This window comes from Dromaius novaehollandiae, chromosome 2 (assembly GCF_036370855.1).
Source record: "Dromaius novaehollandiae isolate bDroNov1 chromosome 2, bDroNov1.hap1, whole genome shotgun sequence".
NCBI classification, from domain to species: Eukaryota; Metazoa; Chordata; class Aves; order Casuariiformes; family Dromaiidae; genus Dromaius; species Dromaius novaehollandiae.
The window spans coordinates 42,957,791-42,980,772 of record NC_088099.1 but is presented as its reverse complement, the minus strand read 5'-3'; the positions used below and the strand labels follow the sequence as shown (position 1 = coordinate 42,980,772).

The 22,982-nt window shown below is 38.3% G+C and overlaps 1 long non-coding RNA gene across 3 annotated transcripts in view; it reads left to right on the top strand.

Moving 5' to 3' along the window:
• The window catches only part of LOC112986054 (uncharacterized), a 38,588-nt gene extending 17,264 nt beyond the window's left edge, over window positions 1-21,324 (top strand). For 2 of the 3 annotated variants that reach the window (XR_003259910.2, XR_010387654.1), the window contains 3 exons: window positions 4,370-4,463; window positions 14,304-14,409; window positions 18,899-21,324. This is a non-coding gene — a long non-coding RNA (uncharacterized LOC112986054). The remainder of the gene's footprint in view (window positions 1-4,369; window positions 4,464-14,303; window positions 14,410-18,898) is intronic. The other variant, XR_010387655.1, reaches the window with a different exon arrangement.
• The last annotated feature ends 1,658 nt before the right edge of the window (window positions 21,325-22,982 follow it).

The window sequence follows — 22,982 nt, the reverse complement described above, 5'->3', positions numbered from 1 at the left end:
TACACTTTGCAGCTTATGTGACAAGAGGAACCTGAATTATTGCCAACTTAACTTGTTATAAATCAGGAGGTAGTTCTATAGCAGTTCATGGAATTAACGCTAAGGAAAAAATGGTATAGGAGAGAAATATCTTGTGTTAAGCAAGGCCTAGAGATTGGCAAACTGCCTTTCTGATGGGAAGCTTAGACATATGCAAGTTATTAGTAGCATCTTATGATGTAACAAAATATACAACTCCCAGCTCAAACAAGCCTCAAGTGATACCTGCCATCTACACATGCCATAACACACAGATATTCTTGATCTGTTATCCTTGATATGCTGGGAATGTGATGGGAAACAGCATTTGAATGTGAGACGTCCAAAGGACAAGGTGAGTGGACTGACTTCTGCTGTCCTCTTTTCATGATGACTGCTATTACAGGGAATAGATACAAAGCATGCTAACTTACTGTGTTATAACCATTCAAAGCAATACTGCAGAATTTGAACACGCTGTAAATACTGCTCACTTGGGAGTATAATTTTTTCTTGATTTATTTCCATTCTCAGAAGAAGCAGAACTAGATATTGCTGTGCTGGCTAAATAATACGGATGCTAAGTGATATAAGGATAACAGTAAAAGGATTAAGCATTCTGAAGTGAGATTCACCTCACATAGGTTTAGCTGTTAATAGTATCGATGATAAAATGTCAGATCCCAGTTGGAAGAGGCAGGTACTTTAAAGCATAATACATCTGACCATGTCTACTTTAGATAAGATTGAATCACTCGCTATCCTCTGCTGACTACATCTCCAAATAGCTCTTAGTAGCAGAAAAAGATGCCAGTTGAAGAGTTGCACTCTGTTCTAGGCATATTGCTCTCACCAGAGTCCCCAGAAAAGACAACCCTTCTCTTACTGTTATACTATCATGAAACGAATCTATAAAGTAGTATGCAAATTGTCATTACTTTCCATCTATAATCTAGGGAAGGAATTGAATGGTACTATTATCTCAATATATAAAAAAGCATACGGATTGTAAAATAATAGGCTGTCAGCAGTACATGCCAATCTATTTAGCATGATTTGAGACAGAGATGCATTACAGAGAGAAAGTTGACACTGGTGGAATTTATATTCCCCCTATGACACCGAGTGTGAACCTTGCCTCCAGATCCTTTGTCTTCACACTTCTCTGACATTGTTCCTTTGCCTGTGCTCCTTCTGCCTCCCTGCTTTTCAAGTTGTTCCTCAAACACCTGGTTTTTTTTTGATGAATTTCCCAACCAGTGCTTTCAAACCATACATTTTTGATCTCACAGACATATGAACCGAGACATCATATTTAATCTAAAGAAAGAAAGTCAAAACTCAGTGTGCACTCAGAACAGAAAAAAATGATGTAGTCTACTTCCTGGAAAGTAGTGAGACTGGGCAAACAATACGGATTTTATTTTTTAAAAACAACCAGAAAAAAAGAAAGTTGAAAAACACATTGATTCCAGTCAATCCAAAGTACATTTTTGTCTTTTCTCTTGCCAAATATGATACTATACACAGAATTCCATTGATGCAAAGCATTTTATTTGCATGGATATGTAAAAAAGCTGAAGAAGCATGTAATCCACAGAACTGAAGGAGTATCCATACTTTTGCTTAGAATCAGGGCTATCATTCATTCCCATGGAGAAGTGTGTTCAATTCCCTTCATGTCATGCTGTATTAGCCCTGTTCAGTGCACCCTCTTTGTGATGGAGGACAGGAAGGTGGCAAATGTAATACCAAATATCTATAAATGAGAGATGTATGGAACTGCAGGTCAATAAATTGATTCTCTAGCAGGAAAAGCAGGAAAAGCTATAAGAAACAGTAAAATTAGTGGATAAATAAACTGTTATGACATAAAGGAGTTCTTTCAACAAATATAAGGCTAAAGATTAAGCCTACTGTTTTTTTGACAGAACCTTCACTAAAACTCCTTAAAAAACTTAACAGTCATGGGACGAAAGGGGAAGACTTCACGTTTTAATTGTTTAAGGGCACAGGACAAAATTAAATGGTTAATTTTCAGATTAGAAGAAGGTCCCCAGTTGAGGCCCTCAGAGATGCTGTTCAACACATTCACTATCTTTATCTGGAAAATAGGCCCAGGATTGAGATGACAACATTTACTAATTATAAGTTACTCAGGGGCAGTAAGGGTTGATTACAAGAAATTGAATGACTTTTAAAAGCCAGATAACTACACAATATAATGGTAGATTATTTTCAATGTAGAAAAGTGCAAAGCACTTCAATAAAACAGGTCATAATGGTATAAATAAAATCCTGGGATCTTTGCAGACTATTATGACTAAAGGACAAGATCTTTCATTTTAATAGATGGATCCATGACAATGCTCAGTCATAGAAAAAAAGCAAAGTAAGTATTACAAATTGCTAGGAAAGACACAGAAAGCATAATATCTATTCATTCCACTGTATAAATCTATGATGTGCCTATATTTTGAATACTGCATGTAGCTCCACCTGTGTCAGCAGATAAAGTAGAACTGTGACAAGGGAAGATGAAGGTCATGGAAAAGCTGCTAGAAGAGGAAGACTAAGTAGACCGGGACTTTTGGAAAAGAGAAAACAAAGAAGCAATTTGATCGCGGCCTATGAAATCATGAGTGGTGTGGAAAGGCTAAAAACAGAATGACTTTTTCTCCTCCAGTTCAGTAACTAGTGGGCATCAAATGAAGCTAGTAGGTAGCAGCTCTAAAACAGAGGGAGGTAAAGTAGCTATTCATACAAACACAATAATGCTGTGTGTGTGATTCCTTACAACAGAAGTTGAGGATGCAAAAAGTCACCAGCTAAACTCATGGAAATAGCTAGTAACTACTGAACGTGAGACAACAGTCTTCCTGGATGAAAAGTTCCTGAGTCTAAAACCACTGGCGACTGAGTAGTTTGGGGAATTAACAAATATGTACTTGCCTGGGTTTATTTCTTTTTTTTCTTTCACTTATCCATAAACATTTCTCTTCTATTGTCCATTTTCAGAGATAAGTTACTGGCCTAGACAGATCTTTAATATGATCCAGTATAGATTTATGATCTTTTTTCCCTTCATAGTGCCTAATTTCAAGAGCGTCCTTGATCTCTCTGATTGACATTGTTACCCTTCAGGCAGATGCAGAATATGCACTATGTCAGAGAAGATGGTCGCGTGTAGGAGATTTAACTGAAGATGTAACACCTAAGTTAAAAAAAGAGAGAGATAGAGACAGACAGAGAGTTCAGTTTTAGAAATCATTTCTCCAACTGTGGGGTGTTTTGTTTTTCTTTCTTTGCTTTCCTCTTCTGTAAACAAGACTATGAATAGAAGGTTTGTGACTGAGTTGACTTCTGTATGTCCAAAGTGTCCATTCACTTTCATGACATTACACCATTTTCTGTAGGCAGTTACTGTCTTTGCCACAGAGGCAGAGAGACAAGGGTTGGCCTGTGTGGATCCAGAGGGGTAATTAGCTTGGGTATATTGCAGGTGAACGCTGTTATGTTACCTATATGGCCACTTCAAATCCAGCAGCAGTTTTAACTCATTACTCCAATGATGAGTCTGGGGCAGCTCAAAACCAGCTCAGATGTCTCAGGATGTCTCCTGTTAAGGAGAGTGCTTTCTAGCTATATCCAAATGGCATTTAATGAGTCCAGATCACAGCCAGTGTAGCTGACACTGGAGGTACCAACACTTTAAGACTGCAGGCCTCAAAAGGCCCATTTTCACAAATTTCGCTCTGCAGAAAGTGAATAATACCGTGAGGTCAGTGCTGCACCTCAGTGTAATATCATCTCCTGTGATATGACGAACTTGGGAGCACAGTGTACATATGGATAACTCCACAGGAGACACCACAGAGCCGGTCAAGCTGGGCTTGGCCTACCTTCAGAGCTAGCTGCTTGTTTGTGTATGTGCCATGCCTTCTAACACCCATTTATGCAGGTTGGTAAATAATTTTGAATATTCCAGTCCTTTTAACTCCAGATTATAGACATCTGTTGATTTAGATTTCTCATTTTCACTGGTCTCCTTTTATCTTTGAGTGCTTATAATTGAATGCTTGTTACAACATCTCAGAAGTAACTTTATATGTGGAAGAGAGGGAAAAAACCCTTTTAATAGAGACACTTCTAAAAGCAGTTGAGACGTTTTAAAAAATGTTTTTAACAAGCAGTGCCGCTTGTTTGATCAGCATAGCTGATCCTAAACTCACATGTGGGCCGAGAGCAGAATGCCATCAGCACCACAATTTATACTATACATTTATGCTCACAAAATGGAGGAAGTGGAAGTGATGAATTAAGTGAGAAGCTTTTGTTATGATTCTTTTAGGTTTTAAGGGTAAGAAATTGAGAATGGATCTCCTTGGAGAGGAAGGATAGAGAATGGTACATCTGAAGGACACAATTTATCATGCTAAACATTGGTAAGTGACATTTCCTTGGGCAGTTCAAGCCTAAATGTCTTCTTTTTTTTTTTTTTTTTGACTTGTGCTGGTAGAATAAAGGAATCTCATGCCTTCATTTTCAAAAAGGATAGCCACAGTACAGTGAGCGTAATTTGGTACACAACCTACTGGTAGAGTTGTAGTTAGCATACTTAGCTCCATACAATTTTCCAGTGTGGCTATTTTGGGAGGAAAGGAATTTGTTTGTTTGATTTTGTGTGTGGTTTTTTATTATTTTTATTTAAGGTGCCTGTAATATGTTATAAAGCATCATGCTCACAGAAGAACTGCAGCCCTTCCTGTAAATTCAACAAACTGGTATTTGCTGAAAACAGCCTCTGAATGATTTACCCTTTTTACAAAGAGAGGTGAAGAGTAGGAAAGGGATGGGAAAACAACAGATTTTTTAAAATTATATTAACACTCACTACCTGCAAAAGCAGTTGTAGAGTTACCCAAATCTCTTGTGAGCATTTCAGCAGAAGTCCAATACAGAAATACACCAGAAAGGAATGACTAGTTGATTGGGCTACAGGCCAATCTCAGCTACAACTGTATGGTGTCATAAAACACCTTGGCCCCTTCCACAAGAAGAAGTAATCAAGTCTCCATGATACTGTATTCCTGAGGAATGTGATTTTTCCAGATAATTCTCATTTTCTTAGTCACTGTTAATTTTCTTTAGTCCCATGTACATATTGCACTCCTGTTACAAAGGGCAACACTTTATGGAAGAACTGAGATGGCCAGAAAGCAATAGGAAAAGAATGTTAAAAGCAATTACTTCCTCCAAAAGACACCAGTGGTTATTTGGGTGTCTTAAAAGTATGACAGGTTAGATTCAACCGTGAGGCTCAGGAAACCAACCACCAATCTCTCCTTGGTTTCCTCTCCAGCGTGGTAGCCACAAGGTCCCTAGAGGAGCCTCAGCAGCAGCCTGCACCACTGCTCCACTCAGGCAACCTTGGTTTCCTTCAAGACTCTATCCAACTGGGAATGAATATAGTGTTTTGTTACTAAAGTTATTGCTTTAAGACTCACCACCATTGACAAGTCAGTAAAATTCCCTCCTTATGACTTATTCTAACCACACAAATCTATCAGAAAAAAACCCTACATATTGCTATATAAAGTTATTCTAGCAATTATTTCAATTAAGTGATTAAGAATGGGCACCGTATTATCTTCCATATGTTATTAGAATACACAGTAGTTGTCCAGTGCTCACTAAGATTTACATTTGTGTTGGAATAATATTCATGAATTGGGAATTAAAAATCTCACTCAAACGTGCCTTCACACAGTGGGCCAAATAAAGCAAAGTTGTTCAACAAGGGACTTCTGTGTTAGAGACCTTGAAAATAATGACTTAACAGTATGCTAACTTGTTGAAAAGAATCTCATCAGAGGTCTGTCCAGCAATGACATGTTATGGATTTACTTTGGACTGAGCCAATGGGCTGAGGTATGCCATCGAGATGAAGGAATACAACTTGAAAGATATATATGTCTGTTTTAAGTAGGAATGTTCATTCATTAGCTCACTGCTTCATTCACTAAGCTGTGCACAAACTGCTACACAAATGAATGATTCAATACAGATGCCTTTAATACACCACATAGCAGTAAGTAAAGAACAAGGTACTTGCCATCATGACTCTCCTACCGAGAAAAGGAAGCAATTTCTTCATGGCTGCATTGCGAGGCAGCAGCCTTGAAATGGAAGAGTACAGGCTACACTGGGCAGAGTATTCTTTAACCAGAAATGATCTACTCAGAATCCTCCCTCACATGCCTTGAATTTCATGGATTTCTTTTGGGGGAGCAGGACATAGAAGTAGAAGAAATGAGTCAGTTCAAGGTTCAGGCTGAGCAAAACTGTCCAAAACAGCAGCTCCAGAGGCCACTGGAATAATATACAACCTTTCACAGTGCAAAGTATGCTAAAGTGGGTCTACTTCCAGATGTTCCAGCCCTCAGAGTGTTTCCTAATAATATAGATGAGACTTTCTGTATGAGGCCAGATCTGTTCAGAAAGGGGCAAAGCTTGTGCAGAATAATTTACTGGGATATAAAACAAAATAAACAAACAAATAAAATCATATAGTCCCTGTATTTAGAACTGAAGTGATTAAATTTTTAGTGTTAATAAAATGATTTATCAAAGTTCACAGAAAGCCTTTTTTTTTTTTTCCTGGAAAGTTTCCAAGCTCAAGAAATACTCTAAATAGAGGAGAAAGTTTAACAAATATCAAACATTGGCAGGATAAGCCTAAGAGGAAGCAGAAAAAAGACCAAGTGCTGTAAATGATAAAAGCTTGCAGGAAGAGTATTGTGAAGTGGCTGCCTATTTGAAGAAGCATTCAGTTTTAACACTATCTTTTTGTTGAAGTCATTAAGTATCTGTAACTAAGACTTTTAAGATGTCATTTTGGTAACCAGCCCTAAAAGGATGTAGATATTTTAACAAGAGGGCTTGGAATATGGACAGTGGCATATTCTCCAAATAAAGCAGTGTATAAAAATATATTTTAGTCACTAAAAAGAAGTCTGCCTCTTACAGTAGAAACAAATGAACAGTGCATTAAATAGCATTATATATGGACTCAAGCCAACAGAGTTTGTATTTTTGGCCTATATCTACAGAACACAAAATATAATTTACACTTGACTTTATGGGTCCTCCCACAGATTACTACATGGTACTATAGGATCTATGTTTCCTAAGTGAGTACAGTTGTTCTTATACTTATGTATATATACTTATGTGCTATAGCACATTCTCATCATAGAAATGAGCAACAAACAGTTTCTCATGAATTTCTTTTTCTTAAGAAACAAACAACCCCCCCCCCCCCCCCAAGTCTTGATGCCTTTAGCCTTGCCTTGCAAAATATTGTAGCCATTAATGCTCCCATTTAACAATGGAGTAGAACGAAGTGCCAGTGGAGGATGTGATTTAAGGAGGACAGAAGACCATAAGCACAGATGTGATGTATTTGTATACTCTTTTCAGTGAGATCCATCTGCACTCCAGGTCTTTTTGGAATAGCAAAATACAAGCTCTCTGTGCATCACTGGCACGTACAACCAAAATAACTGTACATCAACTCCAGGATTTTTTGCAGCAGTCACCATCAATTTAACTTGCCTGCTCTAATTTTGATTTAGGCCAGCAGTAGAAATCACAAAGCAAATTAAGACAAAACTGTACCTAGCTTGAGTAACTTGAATTGGACAAAGTAAGGAAGTCAGAGGCAGACTCGGTAGCAGAAACGTGACATTTTAATTGTCAGCTACCTGTTTAAAACAAAGAGTCATCCTTCCTTCTGTCATTTCACAGCACTTTCCCTTCCCACAGTATTTTTAATAGTGAGAGCTACCTTCAGAGTATATACACTTTTTTTTTTTTTTTTTTTTTAACCACAGAGCACCTTGGTTACTTTTTCCTGAGCAATTTTATAGCCAGAAGATAACTTTTGGTCATCTAAGTTGATCTGCTTTATAAGTTAGAGAACAATACTCCGTAATTTCTGCATCAGCTATAACATCTGTTCTAGACTGGATGTATTTCTGAGAGATACGCTGCAGTTCAATTTAAAAGCTCCAACAGATGGAAAATCCAGCCCATTGCTGTGTAGGAATTTGTTCCAAACATTAATTACTATTACTTGATATTTATGCACTGTTTCCAGCCTAAAATCACCAAACTTAAACTTTCATTAGTTCCATCCCTTATTAATAATTGGATAATAATCAAGCAATAGCAATTATTAATAATTAAAAATTAATTGTAACTGAGCTGCTTTAGTGTCTCACTATAAGATACACTTTCCAGACCTCATATCATCCTTGTTTGCTTCTGAGCTCATTCCAGTCTGCCAATGCCCTTCTCAAAGTGCCAGAAATGGGCACAGTAATTCCAGTAATGCTCTCACTGATGACATACGTAGGAGTAATATGACACCCTCTATCCATATTCCCTTGCTTAGACATGAAAGGACAGCGTTTGCCTCCTTAACCATAGCATTGTTCCAGGAGCTCACATTCAAATTATTAAGTCTTTTCTGATGTAGCAGCTTTCTAGGATTCAGTACCGCTATACTAAATGTTATCTACATCCTTCATCCTTTGGTCTCAGGTCTGGCTGTGCAAAAATATCCTGTTTTATTGAATCCATCTTAATGAGCACTCCACATTGGTTCATTCCCCTTTCTTCATCATTAGTTGCTTGTCAAATGATTTTGTGACCTGCAAGTTTTGTTATTCATAATTTCATATTTTCCAGACTTTGCTAAATACATTGAATAGTATTGGACAGAGAGCAGATTCTTACAGCACCACACTAGAAATATTTCCACAGGTGACTGTTCCATATCTATATTTATTTTTTAACACTTACATTTTATTCAGTCTTTTTAAAGCTTTTTAATAGATTTTTATTAGAAAATATCAGCACTAATATTTTCAAGTCTGCTCCAATTTTCCCAGCATTCTCAAATTCAAAAATGACTATTAGCACATTGAAATAAACCATCTTAACGTGCATCAAGTCTATCACCTGACCTTGCCAAATTGAAAAAAATGTAATAATATCTGTGCAGCATGCTTTCTAGCTACTGATGTGATAGAAAGTACCTATCACTAGCTGCAAGGTAGAAGCAGATCTTCCTGCCTTTTTCTAGGTAAAAAGCAGATGTTTATGAGTACATCTGTCTTTTGCCCTTCATGAACCATGTATTTTCTATCCTTGTTGAGTACTGGATTTAAACCATTACTAGGCTCTATTTCTTTATATACTTAAAGTATTATTTCTTATTTTCTTCAAACCTCTACAGAGTTTTTCAAAGATAACTTCAACTTCCTGTATCAATTGCCTGTATTTTCCCTAGAGTCAGTTTTAAACTCATTGCTATTAGTCTTGTTTTTACATTTGTGATTTTTTATTGCTGCCTTCATTTTCTCTTCTCAATGAATAGCATATTTTTAGACTGAAGATGACTTTTAAGTATTGCAAAATAGTGTGTCTTTTGACACTGAATTTATCAAATCCCAATTATATTTCATATTTTCATGTTTAAACGTTTCCTGCCACATAATTTTGCTCAGAGCTTTCCCAGTCTTGGGAAACTAGCTTTCTGAAAGGCCCAATATATATATTACTAGTCAAGTATTGCAAAGGCAGATATTGGCAAAACTACATAAATATTTCTGATGGGAAAAAATAACAATCTCCCTCTTCCCTTTCCCAAAATGCACATTAAAATGTAGAAATATCCTGTTTTTTTAATTCAGCAAATTAAATTAGCAATGTTTTTAATCTAAGCATTTAACAGTTTAATTCATCAGCTTGCACTGATTTGTCCTAAGGAAAGATATATAGTAATTTAGAAATTAATCCTGAATGCAAAAGAGCCAAAATCAGTTCTCTACTCTGACTGATTCCCTCTGTGATCTGGAAAAAATTGCTTAGCCTCTCTGTGCCTCAATTTCTTGCCAGTAAAATGGAAATAGCGGTTCTCTAATATGTAGAACATTTACAAACATACGTAAATGCAAAATTATGACATGACTGGGAAAATACCCTGTGAATAATATGTAAGTATTTCTGACTGAAAACTAAACTGTTAACTTACATGGATCTGTATTCATTGTAATAATGCTAAGTGCAGAAATGTCTTAGAACTGTCTGTAGTGTTCATTATTTGCATTTTGGAAAGTACAGTTTGGAAAGGTCAGTTGTATCTCTTCTGCTTCAGCAGTTCTACACTTCTTAATTTGAAAATTAAATATTAAATGCATGTGCTTGAGGCTAATAATACCAAGAAGTTCTTATTTCATTTCCTTATGTGTGAAGAGCTCAAAATATTAAGAAAGAAATGGATTAGTATCTTCTACAGATTTTATAGAGGTTATATTAATAGCACTGATTCCTCTAGGCATCTGTGGCTTCCTTGACTTCAGTGAGTGTCACAAAAAGCAAGCTTAGAGTTTGTTGTCTGCATCTCTAATTTAGCTGAGGCATCTGTTAAAAAGTCCATATAGGTAGACATTGTGACAACACTGCTAAATAGTCTGAAGAGTATAAGTTATTCCATCCAAAATCAACATTAAACTGGCATCAGATTCACCCTTTTTCCAATTAATGGCCCAGAAATAGTTTATGTGCTTCGAAAAAAAGACTCAACCATTTGGAGCCAAACCCATCCTGTCTTTTGGAGATTCACCAGTAGAACTGGAGAGAAAATAGAGAAACATAACCTTTACAGAATCACAGAAAAATGTGAATGTAAACGTGAAGTACTGGCTACCATCAGCTTTCAAATTCTCAATTTATAGATGCAGATCTGACAAGCGAATTTGTCTTTACACATTTAATTAACGTGTACATAGGACAAACACCAACTGTTTTACCTAGGCCACCAAAGAAGCTCCCTCTACCACCACTTCGTAGGAGTCTTGTTCAGACTTAAGCTCATATGTCATGATCTCTATTTTTTTTTCTCCAGGAAGAGAGAACGGTTATGAAGACTTCTGATATGCAAGCATTTCAGTTTTCAAAGGGAAGATTTTGTCATATTTCCTACCCAAAACCACAGGTCTCAGCTCACATCAGTGTACATAACATCCATCTCTAGAGCACAGAAACTTCCAACTCCAAACCCAAACATCTTAACCTTTAGCATCTGATCCAGATTTTGAGCATTGAAGCACCAGCATTTCAATTCCAGCTTGAGGTTCTGCGCAACAACGAATTGAGAATGTCAGCGTTCAGAGGTGTTTGTGTGTATGTGCACACCTATCAAATTTTCACAGGGTTAAAACTGAGCTTATGTAATCAGGAACTGGGTCACAAATAGATACATCTATGAATTTGCCTGTTTGGCTGAAAATACTCTGTTAATTTTCATTAAAACGTAACCCAGCTGTAACTTGACCCATTTTGAGCAGCTATGCTTAAACCAGTGTTATGTTTTCAGTACTAAAGACTGATAACTTGATAGCTCCCCAGGGTTTGTTGGTTACAGTTTAAGTACAGAGCTGACATTACATGCTATTTTTCTGAAAATCCCAGCAGTAATATTACAGATGAGATACTGGTATTCAGAGATATATTCAGTAATTAGGTTAGAGAGTGGATATCTTCAAACACATAGCATCAGCCACTGTTCTGCCCTTTCATTCATTTTCACATTCCTTTAATCCTATGAAAATGGAGCTGTAAAATCTAACAAAACAGCAGTTTGGAAGAATTCTTTGGGCCAAGCCAAAACCATCCTGGATTCTGTCATCCTTACTCACAGTGAATGGTAACTTACTCTGTAAATAGTCCTCATTATTTCAATATGAATAAAGGTCAGAGAATTTAGTGCTTAGGGTTTACATATTAATTTTTCATTTATATTTCTCAACTTTTTTAGGAAGCGTGCATAACATGCTCATTCTTGTTTCTCAGCTGGGAAGCCAATGTAAAGTTAGATCAAATAAGTTATCCTGTTTAACAGGACAGAAGGAGCCAAGAACAGAATCTCATTTCTTTTTTTGAATTGATTTCAACAGAACAGGGTAGCATTCTATTAGCATTTTTATTCTGCATTGCCATTTCCCAAAAGCTACATTTCAAATCAAACAGATGCCTACTCGATCTGTTTTTATTACTGTGATTTCTTAGCCCATCAGTGGATGCAAGCGATGATGCTCTCTGATCACATGGCAAACACTTATTCCGAACTCAGAAAAAAAAATTACCATAGGTAATCTATGAATCTGAATGATTTAAGGCTTTCATGCAGATTAATGGAGGGTTTTATTCTATTTCCCAGAATTTATGTGTTTGTTTTCTCATAATAAAGGAAGTTTCTAGCTTCTGGTTGTGAAGATAGCCTTGACAATGTAAACCAACATACTTTCATCTTGTTGAGTCCTCATCCTTACCAGCTAAAACAATAGCATCAAGAGAAGTTAACTTCCCCCATTCATCTTAGCGGAGTGTCAGCTTTGAAGCATAAACATGCACAATTAAATACCCACACTGTTAACCAATTCACTGCTTACTATCAGGTTAGAAATAACTAGTCAGCACAATTAGATAGTGGCTGGATGTTCGGGATGTTTCTTGACATGCTATTACTTGAAAATGTGGAATAATAATACAGCTGCACATTATTAATATGAAAAAGGGGGCAATCTACTAATTTTAAGATCTGTTTCCTAAAATAAGTATCTGCATAATGTCACACCATTAAGATTTGGAATGCTTTTAAACATCTCCCAAACAGTGACTCTAGGATTTCTCACCTACTCCCTGCCTCTAACTTCTCCATGGCACTCTTGGCCAATTTATTCTCAACTGCTAGCCTCCTCTGCTCTGACATGACTCACTGACAGATGATATATGTTTAACTTCACTGAGAGAATTGTGAGAAAGAAGCATTCCATATTGGCTCAAAAGCACCTTAATATACATATATCCTGAACTGTTTGAAGAAACCAAACAGAAATTACAAAAAGTCACCATCATCACAGTATTGCAAGAGGGAGGGAGGAGACAATGGGACCACATGAAACCTGCCCTGTCTTCCCAGGCTTCCCAGATTAAAATAAGCAATGCCTAGCTATTATATAACACATTTTCTCTCTAGAACTCAAAGCACTTTACTGATGGCTTTATTACTGCATCCATTTTACAGCTGAACAAACTGAGGCACGAAGGGGAAATGGTCATTCAGCAAGAGAGCAGCAGCAGAGACAGGAAAAGAAGCCGGATTCCCAAGACCGCTCTCAGTTTACTAAACTGCTTTGCCTCTGCTCAGGTGGAGTCTTAAGCACAAACTCTGCTAACAACTGCTGGGAAAGAAGCTTATCTTCGCTCTGGCCCCCTTACCTTGAATTTTTGAGTTATAGCATGGACCTGGAGCCACAGCATCAAACACAGAGAGGCAGAATCCCACCTTTGCCACAGATCAGTGAACAATGCTGCTATCTCTGCTTAGCCATGCTGCCAACCTGCCAGAGGACAAGGCTGGTGGAGGAAACTCGCCTCTGCTACAAAAATACTTTGTAAAGTCCCCAAACAATGGAAATGGACCTTAACAGGAACCAAAGGCATATTACTGATTCCTCTCTCTCTATTGTTCAGTGTGCTTTGGTTTGGAACAGGAGCAAATTAATCCAATTAATACACACTGCAACTACCTGATTCCTGGAAGTCTGTCTATGTTTCACCACTAGGAATTTTCCTTTTCTACTCACCTGCATTCATCTGCTGGATGAAAGTTTATTGACAGCTTTTCTCAATCTTTCTTTCTGCCTACATGTTCTTACCTTTGCCTCTTTCTTGAGGTCACCTTAAGATCATTTTTTTTCATGCTGAAAATACAGTTAAACACCCAATAATTTTAAAAGCTGCTATGCTATGAGTAAGTGTGGTATCTTCTTTAAATATGCCAGTGAAGATCTCTTGGACTGGGTACATTTCAGAATAAAACACTGTTTTCTTTTCTGACATAGTTCTGAGAGAACACCTATGCTGCTGTGTTTAGTGAGCAATACTTTACATACACTGAACAGTGATCATGATAACATTTAATTAGATGTCTTTGTGTCTTTAAATGTGAAGGGAAATATGTCTTTAAATGAAGGGAAGCTTTTAAAAGAGATTTCAAAAACTGTAATTACTTTCTCTGGCAAGTGTTTAGCTATTGCACAAGGATTCTTTCTAACTCATTTTTATTTAGAAGGCACTTTTTACTTTCAGCAAACATTCAGTTGAGTATTACACAAGTTGCATGATTATTTTGTTAATGCATTTATATTTAGATATCCCAGAGCGGCGTGCAGAAGCCACAGTTTGGAAGAAGAGCATGAACGAAGGCAGGGGAAGATACCAGACTGGTGGTGATCCCAAGCCTCTCACACGCTGACGGTGAGGACAGCACATGTGGGTGCCACATGAGCAGGTGAAACTCTGATTCCACACATGCAGAAGGGAGGATAGTAATTAAACAATCAGACGTACTAAGTGTGTCATGCTGGGACATCACTACATTTCAGCTGAGTTGCTAGGTTTGAAACCTAAGGCAGTGACTCGGGAAGTGGCCACGTTACAGTTGTAGCTGTAAGGTCTTCCACACAGACCCTGGAGCGCCACGGTACCAGTCGTGTCCTGACATACTCCCTGGTAGCATGCCAGACCCATCACAGCCGAAGGCGAGCATTATACATCTTTCAGCTGCTAAGACTCCCTGATTTTAGCTCTGGGTATAGTCCAAGACTCATGTCTTGCACGCCTTTAGATACTCCAGCTCTTTCTAGCGGCAGCCCGTGAGATTCGCCGCTGGCCACTGCTCCCGGGCTGGTGAGTTGCCCTCTCCCGCAGCGAAAGGAGCCCGGCCGCGACACAAGCCGGCTCGGCACTCTGCCCTCTGCCGATGGTGCGCTGGCCCCGAGCGGCGCCGCACCGCCTGCGCCCCGCTGCACCCGCACGGCTCCCGCAGCCGTCTGCCCGGGGAGGCCGGGGACCACGGGGGCACTCGGGGGGCCTGGGCAACGAGTCGTTGGCTTCCGATTTAAATCGTGGCTGCTAAAATAGTTGCAATGGTGACAAAAAGAATTTTAATAAAGCCTAAGGAGTTAAAAGCAGTCCTCGCAGTGCTTTGCAAGCAGTCGAAAGCTTTCACTGCGCCTCGGTAGAGCATGGCCTGCTGCATCCTGATTTTTGGCTGACACTCTTTGTCTGGACAGTGTTTTAGCTAGAATATGATAGTTACATTAAAAAAAAAAAAAGGAGTAATTTCTTTTGAGGTAGAGGTTATATTGGCTAGAGGACACGGATTTAGGCTTTCCACTGTAACTGAATATTAACCTGCACTGCATGGAAACGCTACACCAAATAGCCAAGCATTTGTTCAGCTGGTCTTGGCCTTTTTTAAAGCCAGGGAAGTTTCTCAAGAAGAGACAGAGTGGAGGGTCACAGAGGGCACCTGCCCCTCCGCCTCTGAGCCCTGACCTGAGCACCACCGTGGGGCCCTGTCGTCCCTCCTGCTCAGCATGGAGATGGAGCTGCTAGAGGGACTGTACAGTCATATCAGGGTACCGCCACATGTTTCCACACAAACAGGCTTTCCACGTGCGAATGTGTGAAGGGAAAACAAACAGAGCAAAGCCCCCGTGGATTCAAAAGTCACAACTCGCAGTGTGAGGCTCCTCAAAGGGAGCCATCAGGGCCAGGGGACCCGGCTCGGCATCTGGGACTGCTCCTCGCCCTGCTCCTGCCACTGACAGCTTTGTGGCCTTGTATAAGTCACTGCTCTTATATGTCTGTTTCCCTTTCCATCCTTTTTGTAACATCTGTATTTTAAATCATAAGCTCTTCTGGGTGAGGACTATGTCTATCTACACACTTACAAAGTGTTTAACGCAACAGACCTCATCTCTTGCATGGCCTCAAAGAACTACACTAATACACTGCTACTAGTAAATGTTTATCTGCTAATATTTTACTCCATTGTTTCTCACTGAATACAAAGCAGCTTGAAACTTTGACTCTCATGATAGAAACCTTGCATCACATAAGCCCAAGCTACTTCATAGACCACCTGCCTTTTCTTAGCCATGTGTAGAATTTCCTACTAGGGATCCTCATGTGTTTTATATGTTATTAACAAAGTTAACATTTCTATTGAATGCTACTCCTTTCTGGGATTTTCACCCAAACTTGAACATAATAATCAAGAAAAAACTTTCTGTCACGTTATTAAATGTTCAGTTGCAACAGCATAGAAGACTCTGGTAGCATAATGCCATGTTGGCGTCTTTCCAGTATGGGAAATTTTTTCCACAGTTTTTTTTTCAAATCAATTTATTGCAAAACAGTTGCTTTCTGTAATATCACAGATTTATCCAGAGTTTACAATGTAATCATTGCTCCTTGCTATTGGGAGTGATTTATTTAGCCAGTTTTGGCCTTCATTCTAAAAGGCTGAATGCCAAATCATTACAGTGTATCTGGTGTTCTGTTGTCAGAAAATATGATCTAGCATTAAGATACTATTCAGAGACTCTAAAAGCCAGAGAAAATAATTGTGGTAAATCAAAACCTCATAAATACTTTATAAAGTTGTTTTTAACGTCTGTCCTCATGTGTGACAAAAAAGTACCAGTTTACATGCAATGAGAATACATGGGTTTTGAGGCTTCAATTCCTACATCATCTAAGTTTTAAAACAATATTGAAGTCTATCCCACATAGACCCAAAATCAGGCAGTTGTTGACACATTATATATTCAGATACTACTGGCATTTTAATAAGCCAAGAGACAGCAAACCACTTTTTTAGAGTTAACTCCAAGTGACATATTTTCTTTCTATTTTTTTTTTAAGAGGATACTAAGAGGCAAAGAACCACATATGTGTCTCTGAAGCTGAGGCCACAACCGCGCAAACACATACACCCAGGCAATGCTGAATGCAGTTACAGAAGAGCACATGCCAAAGACTTAGGAGCAGCTGGCCCTGAATTTTGGCCTCAACACGGCATGTGAAATTGAACATATGTGTGGACTAGGTTTGACTCCCTTCAGATGCTTCTGGAACATGATGATGTCTCACTGAGTAGGAAAGTTGGTTTGTTTTCCAAACCAGCCATGCCAATAACGTTTTTATTTCCCCACCAAAAAATCCAGAATACTTTTCCTGTGTAGCACATCAATGTGACAGATATCAGCAAATGACAGAAGCTAGAAGATGGCAGTGTGTCTGGGCTGGATATTGAATTGAGTCTGTCTATCATTGTGGGGAGTTGGAGGAGGCAGAATGACAAACTCAAGCAAAGATCATGTCCAGATCTTACTCTGAAAATATTCCACTTTATTTTTTGAGTACCAGAAATCTATCATTTACCTTTAAGGTTATAAAATTAAATCACCCACAAGAAAACTGGGGGCCAGGGAAGCTGCTACCTCAAATGATATTGCATACCCATTCTGAAGGAACTAGCCAGTGCAATATGGAGAGTTGCTTTTTGCAAAGAGGAAACCATGGAGGCCAGGAGGGAGCACTGGGTTGAGAACGGCGGCTGCATTTGGAGGTGGTGCTGAGCCTCCAGTTGACACTGAACAGTTTAAACTGTGGCTGTGCTCCAGAGGAGGATAGAGGTTATTTACTCACTCTCATGCGTCAGTGATGGAAGACATAGAAGGGTAGGGAAAACCTGCCAAGATCTGATATTCATGCTAGTAAGCGATAGAAGCAGTAGCAGTTTGACCCAACCCTGTGCTTTTTCCTAGAGGGGAAGGAGACTGATCTATATCTTCACAAGTGATCAATAATTTTACGTGCTTTGGTCATAGAGAAGAGGTTTTCACAGGAGACTTGTTGAGCACTTTCTGAATATTAGGCAACTTTAATGGCATTTCATATTGAACACTCAGCACCTGATGATATTCAGAATCTTTAATCACCTTTGAAAATTCTGGCTGTCATATGGATGTGTTTCTGATAATAGTAGTCAGGGCATCTCACCAAGAAACCCAAGAACAGGAAGAGAAAAATCTGGGAACACTGTATACAGTCGGTCTACTTACACTTCTCCCATTGGAGTGTTTAATCCAGCCCCAATTCCTATTATATCAAAGAGCTTTGGAATAAGCAAGCCCCTCTGCTGATTCTGCAATGACAATCTCATTTTTTAAAATCTCCCAGTGGTAGCTAGCCATAATAAATATGGTATCAAAACCAGAAGTTCTGGAAGGGCTTGATTTTCTGCCAGGTAAGTCTCAAGATAACAGACTTGCACAGTATATTCCAGTTTAGGAGACCTCAGGTAAAATTATACATGGATTACTCCTAGTTTTATTAGGACTGTGGAATAAGAACCCTGCAGCTGGACACTGCCTTCAACAGTCCTTAAATGCCCTCATAGTTTGATGATAAGGCTGGAGTATAAAAGGAAACTCACTAGCGGTGAAAAAGGGAAAATTACAATGTAGGAAAAAAAAACCCCTTTACTCAGATTCAGCTTCTAAGAAACATAAAGAGTTTTATACCAACCAAAAAATAGTTTTAACTGAAACATCCTAACATATTACATACACATACTTACACACATCCTTACAGTTAAAGCACACTGAAATTTCATAGTGAAGCATTCAAAATTCACAACTTATTTCTATCTGAGTAATATTAATTCGTTCTCCTTAAATGTATACATTGCAATACTGTCTTGGACTAGGTGATCACATATTGTATTTTCATAGGGTCTTTGTTTCATCAGGAATATTTGTAGTAGCATCTAGTGAATATTTTATTTTGTCCGTGTTATTCGAGATACGACTTCATGTCATATTTTCAGTGCAAACTTAGTCCTCTTCTGAAGAAGGAATCTACATCAATTTTCTCTCATATTTCCCCACAGCATTCATTTGTAGAGCATTTTGATGGTACATCTGTTTCCATAATACCCGTGAAAGTTAAGGGGAAATCATCATCCACATGTTCATCCAGAAGGAACTGAGGTACAGACATCAGAATCTGTTGGGGCTGGCAGACCAATTTCACACCACCTAGGCATGATTTTAAAAATGTCATATGTATCATATCAACATGTATCACAGCAAGTGTTCTGCTGCTTTCCAAATCACAGCTTCCTATGCAGCTTAGCTACAAGTGTGTGTGCTCAGTACTTGTGCAAATCAGTCCTCCATAACCTCTGCCACCAGACACCCAGAAAGCAAGTAGTACACAATTGCTGATTGCCTTTGAGAAGCTTGTTTCTAGAAAGTCATGCAGTGCCCCCCCACAGGAGGCCCGCAACAGAGATAAGAAGAGAACCCAGATCATCAGGGCATCATCAAGCTGCTGCACGTGCATGGTCATCTTTGCGTCTTCTGCAGTCTCTAACTCGTTCAGCACATCTTCCAGCCTCTGCAGCAAGCGGCAACTGTTCCCTTCACTACAAAATCTTGATTCAGCCCTTGATGAGCCCACCCCGCTTGCTGAACAACTTTCTCTGCTGAAATAGTAGATGAACGTAAGCAAGCCTTTTATAATTAGAGATGTGGATGGGATTCAGGCTTTCTGGTAATGTTCCACAGGAAATTCTGCAGTTAAGAAATGTTGAATGTGCTTCTCAAATGCATAAAAAGTAAGTTTTCTGAAGCTGATCTGTTTGTTTTGTTTTCAACTTTTGGAGCTATTTGAAGTTTTCTAATATTGGATTTATTTCAAAATACAAAGCAAGCTGACAAGAAATACCAATGCATTCCACTCTGAAAACAGAGAAACAAAACCATCCAGCAGTATCAAAGCACCTTTTCCTCTCCCTCCCCACACTCCCACCATCCCAGGAAATCTTTGAAATTTCTAGATATTACTATAAAATATCTGTAACCTCAATTCTGGCACCACTCAAATTTTGTAATGTTCAGAACCACGATAATATTATTTTATATTGCTTGTGTATATGTTGTTTCTTAGGTCTCTTAAAATGTGGGCTGGAAAACCAGGAAAAAAACCAGAAATACTATCGGTTGGTATCATATTATCATCCACGTGGTTAAGAACAGGGACAGAAGACCTCAGTAATTAGGAGTTAATGGAGCAGCTGGCAGCAGCAGGAGGATTTGTGTTAGAGAAGTTTAAACTTTCCAACAAGTTTCATAGCAGGTTTCATTTGCCTTCTGAGAAGAAATGGTGACACTCAGGAATTCACAAGTCATCTGAGACCCTAGAAGAAAGCATTTTGTCACCAAAAAACCCCCTTCCTTAAAGCTTCATTCCTTCTTTTTGCTCCTACATCATGCTGCTCCACTCCCTCATCTTAGTCCTCTCCTCACCTTCTAATTATCTCTTACAAATCTGGAGTGGAAGATAGGAGTCCTGTGTCTAAGCACCATGTCTGTGACCACTGCTCCCCTTGATGGTGAGCAAAAATCCAGTATTGTCTCAAAGCACATCCTGCTCTGTCATCTCCACCAAGAGAAGATCTAGTCTTGCCCAGTATTTACACTGAGACTTTTGCAGAGGACAGTTTAGTTTATTCAAGCTAATAGTGCTTACACTAAGAATATTCTTAAGATCCCTGTAATGACAGTTACTAAAACTGAAACATTAGCAAAATAAACAAGATTTCCTATTTTATTTTCCAGGAACACAAGTTAGTCTTGACTTGGGACCTAAAGATGATACCATGTGATAAACTGAGTTCCAAGCAGTAAAGTTTTCATAACACCTACATGAAGATGAAAATATACTTTCAGAACTTCCATCTCTAACTTTTAAAAATTATGAGCAGAAGTCATTAAAGACCTTGTTCTCCTTCTCTGTTGTCTTCCCAGTCTTTCAGAAATCCTAGGATGAATAAAGACATTCACCTTACTAGATTCTATAGTTCACCAATACTTGGTCATAGTTTCTTGCTGGTGCCTTCAGAACACGGAATTTCCTTGTGATTTTCCCTCAAAATACTATATTATTTAAGAAATATTTTGTGTTTAGGAAGAATTAAGATGTAGTTCAATGAACCCACTACAGGCAACATACAGACTGAATATTTAAAACTGTACGTGAGGTTTTACTGCACTGTACACTCTCTGACATGACACACCAACAATTACTGCACTCCAAGAGTAAAAGGCAAACCCATCCCCGAAGAAAAAAGTTCTGTTGTCTATAGATAAGAATACACTGCTCAATCATCAGTATCAAAGATTTTTTTTTCTAAAGGTAAAAGTTTCTAGGTATTGAAAACTTCTTTTCACGGTAATATTCTAGGCAGCAAACCTTAGAAAACAGTTCTAATTCTGTCAGTCTGCATGTAAAATTCATGCTTATATCACTCATAGTTTAGCACACAGATGTGAGGAAGTGTAGATCAATATTTGCACACAGGACTCCCTTTGCTCATCCTTAAACCACAATCCTGTCTAGGGTGAAAGGCAACAGGCTGTGCTGTGCAAAGTTACCTTTATTTTCTGTCTTGAACTTGTCTAACAAGATGTTTCATAGGGCTGATTACACTTTTTTCTACTTCAGCTGCTTTTCAGTAGATATTTGGGTTTAAAGCTCTTTTTCCATTAAATCATCCATATTCAGTAAATAATTTCTTTTTTTATAAAATACTTTAGAATAAAAAAAAAGAAAAAAACCCAAGAATTGTTATGCCTCATTGTAATTTTAATTTACCACTTTGGAGGCAATAAGGAGAACATACACACTACTGAGATAACCTATAATAAACAGGGCTACATTTGCTATAGCGTGCTCGTTGCCCAAGGATGCCAGGTAGCACCATTTAACGCCTGCACACCTTCCCGCTGCCCCCAAGGAGGAATGGTCTAAACAGGGATTATAGCCCAGAGAAGGAAACGGGGACACAAGACTATGTGATGACATTTTAAAATGAAATAATGCAAAACAGATTGTTTTAAAGATCTATTATCTGTTCTATACCACAAAGGGGAATAAGAAGATAAGGAGCAAATTACAGTTTCCCAGCTGAGGGAATTCCCAGTTTCTGCTACAGTCATGTGCTTTTTGAGTTTTGGGTTTTTGACAAAAACTTACAGGAAATGTTGATGAAAATAAAAATTGTTTTTTGTTGTCAGTTATCAGTGAATATTTCATAGGGGGATGGGTAGACGTGGAATGAAAAGAGAGGAGAAAAAAGGGGGAAAAACACTTTCAACGAACTCTAATAACCATCTGATTTCAGCTGGCAACAGTTTTTGAACCAACTTTATTTTTATGCAAGGTGTTACAGGATTATTATTATCATGATTTCAAATATTTGTTCTGGTCAGGTTCTTGGTTTTTAACCTCAGAAAAATAGCAACACCCTTCCAAATGCAAAGCTCTCAACCCAGAAGAAAAATTACTTCTAACTCAGTAGGTGGTCTTCTTCCCGCTGAATCATTATCAATGCCTGCACCATCTGGGTTTTCCTTGGAGGCCTCCTATCCAAGGACTGACAAGATCCAACCTTACTTAATTTATGAGTCGAGATCATAGCCAATGATGATATGAATGCAGGCATGTAGAGTAACATTTGTTAGGTTTGCAAATATCATATGAAACAACTGTTGTATAAGTAGACTCTTAGAGTCATTATAACACCTTTATGGAATTCTGTGTCAGTGAACTTTCGTGGACTCTTCAGTTTACACACTACTTGCCTGGGAAAAGTACCCAGTAAAGAAAATATTATTTCATTTTTGTTGGAAAAAATACAAAAGGTTTCTTTACTGTACATGGATGATATTTTTAAACTACAGTATGTGCCCTTTTTTTTCCTGCAAAGCATCCAAAAGCAGTAGTTGAAGTGGTAGTGCTAGAATAGTTGCCTACAAAAATCTAGTTAAAGAATAAAACAGAGTTTATGGAGAAATCAAACAAAAATTTTGTGTCCAAAATCTTTAATTTATTAAGTAACTTAACTTTTTAACTGCAATTTAATTCTCTCATTTGGAATTTAACAGGGAAAAAAGGCTATCCTTTTTTGG